This window comes from Talpa occidentalis, unplaced genomic scaffold (assembly GCF_014898055.3).
Source record: "Talpa occidentalis isolate TD23 unplaced genomic scaffold, MPIMG_talOcc4v2.1 talOcc4.13, whole genome shotgun sequence".
Lineage (NCBI taxonomy): Eukaryota > Metazoa > Chordata > Mammalia > Eulipotyphla > Talpidae > Talpa > Talpa occidentalis.
The window spans coordinates 95,335,537-95,341,048 of NW_023601322.1; the positions used below are offsets into that span (position 1 = coordinate 95,335,537).

The following is a 5,512-nucleotide window of genomic DNA, read 5'->3' on the forward strand; positions in this document are numbered from 1 at the left end:
CACGCAGGGAACTTGTTGCAACAGAAATTCTAACAAACTGTGGAGAAAACAACAGCCTCAACCATATGAAGGTCCCTCCTGCTTTTTTTTTTTAAGTTCCACATAATGAATAAAGTATCCTTTCAACATAAGGCCCTCACGTGCAATGTGCCAGGAGTGATGTTGTAAAATTTTGATTTGAGACTCTGCTCGATAAGCCAATTTTACGGAGCCTAATGATAGCATATAAGGAAATCAAGTAATGTTTCTCTTTAGATTTGATTGTTAGCTAAACCTTAATGGATACCAATATCCTGTTAAACTGTTCTACTAAATTGGAAAATCGTACACCATTTTTATTTAAGTCAATGAGAAATGCTTTGTTACATGTTTTTTAAAATGATTTAATTGAGAAAAAGAAGTGTTTACATTTTTTGTGGATTATAAGGGTCAAGGACTATGCTTGGGGTTTCTAAATATAATGATATGTTCAATTTAACATATTGGAATAATAGTATGCTCCAAAGACCTGGTAATGAGTAGAATTTTCTAATCTTGGGAGTTCCTGTCAGCATGAGATAAAATTCCAATAGAAACAATGGTTCACGTTTTCTAGATAATTATGTAAGAATCCATGGGAAACTGCTTCAAATATGAAAAATAACCCATTTTTTTTCAGAACTCTCCTGCTATGCTATTAGTATATCTGCAGAAGCTGAAAAGCAAATAACCTCTCATTCCCCCATGAACACTGATTAATTAGGGCATGAAACCAGGGTGATTTGTGAAAGAGCTTTGCAAAACAAAAGCTTTGTGTGATTTTATGCTTGAATCCTGTTCTGAATCAAGCTCGCAACTAAAGAAAATTCTATTACACCACAGACTTAAAAATCAAAATGTGTTAGAAAGGTTCAACAGTAATTATCAGCCCCTCTTTTCAAGTTAGAATTTATTAAATAATCAAAATGCTTTGTTTCAGGTCAGTCCTAGCATATACACAGATAGATAAGCCCTCAATCCTAGATCTAGGATACACCTGTAAACTCCGTTCAAATAGCTTATGAAATTGATATACAGAGAAAGAAAGAAAAAAGCTACAGCGGAGTTTGGGGCATAGTAGGGATGCACACAAAATGATTGATTAGTTACATGTAACACAGATTTTTGGCAAACATATTCATGGGATTAAAGATCGCAAAATATTAAAATGTGTAGGTAACCTTGCATTTTGCAGTTTAGGAGATAAGCTCCTGGTGTTAAGCTTGCAGGGGATATATAGCTTAAGGATTTAGAACAAGTCCCTGGAGCGAGACTTTGGGTGGAATCATACTGTGTAGCTTTGGGCATCTTACTTAATCTCTCTGTGCTTCAGTTTTCTCATACATAAAATAAGAATAATAATAGCAATAATAGTGCAGACCTCATATGGTAGCTGTACAGATTAACTGGGATAACAGATTCGTAAGGAACATTTTATCTGGTACTTGGTACAAACTATGCCCTCAGTAAATGTTAGCATTCTCTTTATGCGCAGCTAAAAGTCATTCATTGGATGATGACAGTGCATCAACTAAAAATAAAAAAACAAGCTTTTTTTTTTTTTAATTAAAGCACATTATCACCTTTCCTATGGGCCTTTTTTGGTTGTTAATTCCATCAGTTTTGTACATCCAGTGTAGAAAATTCAAATCAACCAAATACGTATTTCTTGAAATCTTAATCTCAATACCACGATAGAAGCAGTGCCAGAAGTTTGGCATATCACTTGACAAATAGGTTAATATGTTTCTATATGACAGATATATAACCCCCCCATACACTACCAATGAAGTCTGAAATTTTCAATTATTTAAGATGTGGATAGATTTTTTTTGTGAGATTAATGGAAAGGCCAAGACAAATCTACACAGCTAAGTTCTCTGACAGGAGAGCGGAGCTGCGGAATCACTGTCAGCACAGCAGCTTCTTCTCAGGATCTTACCTTCCAAACATGTGTGTGCACTTTTTGTGCATATGAAATCATGCTCTGACTAGTTCATTTTGGCTAGTCATGTCTTCACTTAACATGAGTATCACTCAAATTTTATCATCCTAGTTAAAAATTTTGATTCAGGATAAATCTGGGTTCAGTTAACTGATACTTTTCAGCAGTATATCCCAGAGAAGTTACTAACTCTGGTTTTCACATTGTTAAAAAATGAAAAAGGTGGGACTATTAATCATCCCTACCTAACAGTTTGTGGTAAGAAGTAAATGGAATAATCCATATTAAATACATAGTACAAATGCATAGTGCTTAATAAATGCTCCCAAAATATTAGTGGTTTTAATTTTTTATCACTATCATAATTTCCAATGCTTGGTTAGTGGTCTATTTTGTGATAGCCCATAATTATCCAATTTCCAAATGTTAGCTTCCGTTACTATCATAGACAATGTTGTCATCTGACATACATTTTTGCCACTTGTTAGATTCTTTCCTGAAGAATCTAAATTTTACGAGAAGTAAAGCATTAAAAAAACCTGTGTCATATTTTGAAATTATGCTTAGAGGGATTATAAGTATTTCCTTTCTACCACAATTCCATTTCTATATTTTAGTTTTCTATATTGAGAAGCAATCTATACTACACAAATTGCAAATATCTTAACTACATAGATTTTACAAATGTAGTCATCTATAGAACCATCACCCAGATCAATATAGAGAACACTCCCAACACTCCAGAGGGTATCCTCCTGGCCCTTCCCAGTTAACACCTGCCAACACAGGTAAAATGTACTCTGACCTCTCACATTATAAGATTAGTTTTTATTTTTTTGCCTCTTCTTGAATTTAAAATACATGGAATCATACAATAGAAACTCATGTACGTTCTCTTTTGTTCAACACAATGTTTGTGGCATACAACCAGCAGTGTAGCAGTGGTTTGTTCTTTTTTTCAGTGTAATGTAGTGTTCCACACATGTACTAGTCTAAATATTACATAAAAACTACCTCAGTTTTTTGCTATGTCTTCACGTGTGAACAATTAGATTGTTTCTACTTTGGTGCTATTATGAATAAAGATGCTGTCAACAGCCATGCATATGTCATTTTGTGTACGTCTGTCCTCTTTTTCTTTTGTTTTTTAATTCCTCAGTGAGCGGAGCTGCTTTTTCATTAGGGTGGGCATGTATTTCACTTGGTAGATACTAAGAGTTTCCCAAATGCTGCAAACAATGAATACTCTCATCAGCAAGGTCTGAGAATTCTAGGTGCTTCAAGTTTTCATAGACGATTCCTATCATCAGTCCTTTTAATTTAACTATTTTATTGGGTATATATCTCATGTGCCTTTAGTTTACATTCTCTGAGGACTTAATAAATTAAGCATTTTAAAGAATGTTTACTATGCAGTTTGTAATCTTTTTGTAAATTGCATTATTCAAATCTTTGCTATTTTTAGTTAGCTTGTCTTTTTTCTTATTAACTTATAAAAGCTCTTTATATAACATAGATACATGATATTCGTGTGTGTGTGTGTGTGTGTGTGTGAATTTTTCCCAGTTCGTGGCTTGCATGTTCATATTTTACAATGGAAAGGACATTAATTGCAATGGAAATTGCAATGGAAAGGACATAATTAGAGAGACTATCTGAAACAACTTATAACCCTACTACAGTAATATGTGACTGGTATCAAGGTGTGTAAATATAAGCAAAACAACCCAAATGAAACCACTGATCTCTTCCTCACATACACAAAACTTTAATTAGAGATTTAAGGGTTTTTCTTACGTTTCTTCAGGAATTCTTATGTTTCCTACATAAATTGGAAATTACTCCAAATTTAATATTTATAAAGGATATCACTGGTGATATTTCTATTTGCGTTTCTTTAAATACTAAATTGGATTAATTTCTTAAATTCCCTGCTTACTTACATATCTTTTCTTTATGGTATTTTTCTGGGTTGTTTTGCTCATTTTTTCTATTAAAGCATTCATTAATATTGTAAAGTCACTTCTAAGGGTTAGAATATTCACTCTTTTTATTAACTTGTTATTAATTTACAGCTCACAATATTTACTCTCTCTGAAATTAATAAATTTTATTTAGGCAAATTGATGGATATTTTTCCTTAATGGCTTCCTGCAGTTGAAGGTTTCAGTTAAAATATCTAAATCTAAATCCAGTTAACATTACCTTTAGTATTTTGTTACAAGTGTGGCTATGTCTTTAAGTATAGCCTACTGTCTTACTGAAAAACTAGTGAATCCTTCCAATTTTTTAAAGAATCACCTAAATCAACTTCTAAAATTGTATGGCTCTTCCCGTATGCGGCCTTAGTGATCTCTGAAAGTGGTTCGCTACTCACTTGACCCAGAAACCCCTACAAAGTCATGCAAATCAAGAGGTTCAAATCTCCGTGTTCATTTTAAGAACACTCGTGAAACTGCCCAGGCCATCAAGGGTATGCATATCCGAAAAGCCACCAAGTATCTGAAGGATGTCACTCTACAGAAGCAGTGCATGCCATTCTGTCGTTACAACGGTGGTGTAGGCAGGTGTGCCTAGGCCATACAGTGGGGTTGGATGCAAGGTCGGTGGCCCAAAAAGAGTGCTGAATTTTTACTGCACATGCTTAAAAATGCAGAGAGTAATAAATGCCAAACTTAAGGGTTTAGATATAGATTCTCTGGTCATTGAGCACATCCAGGTGAACAAAGCCCCTAAGACGCGTCGCAGAACTTACAGAGCTCGTGGTAGGATTAACCCATACATGAGCTCCCCCTGCCACATTGAGATGATCCTTACTGACAAAGAGCAGATTGTTCCTAAACCAGAAAAGGAGGTGGCACAGAAGAAAAAGATATCGCAGAAGAAACTGAAGAAACAAAAACTTATGGCAAGGGAATAAGTTCAACATAAAATAAAAGGAAGCAAAAGTAAAAGTAAAAACAAAAAATAAAAATAAATAAAATTGTATGTATTTTCACATCTATTTGTAGAATTTTAACTTCATTCTGCTAATTTCTATTGTTTTCAATCTAAGACAACACTGCTACATAAAATACTACTTGTTATTTAATATGGACAGAGAGAAGTGCATCTAGCATTGGCCAGAAGTTAAATAAAATTGATAACAACGTAAACAAAATGGGTAATAAAGGCAATCATTCGTTGTGTTTGACCAGCGCTTCCAGAAGTTATTAGAAGGGCTGGATGACTAATCTCACATGAGAAGCAAAGAGAATGGAAATACTTGCTTTCTCTAGCAAGACTTGGGGCCTCAGTGGAACTACAAGCAACGACAGATAGCATGTCAACAACCCTTAACAAGTAGGAAAGATTTCCTGCTGGCCTTCTATGATTTGTATTCATCCCAAAAGGGTGTATATAGATATTGTGATTGGTTAGAACTTTGTTATAGAAACAAAATAAAACAAAATACATACCTCTAGTTTGTGTTTATTATATGTCACATTTCACTGTAATTTCCAGGACAACTAAGAGTACGAGTAAGTATTTTCAAGTATCAAAATGAAC

At 34.1% G+C, this 5,512-nt stretch overlaps 1 pseudogene; it reads left to right on the top strand.

Annotated features, from left to right (window-relative positions):
- The first annotated feature begins 4,296 nt into the window (after nt 1–4,296).
- Nucleotides 4,297–4,901, top strand: LOC119242766 (60S ribosomal protein L17-like; annotated as a pseudogene).
- The last annotated feature ends 611 nt before the right edge of the window (nt 4,902–5,512 follow it).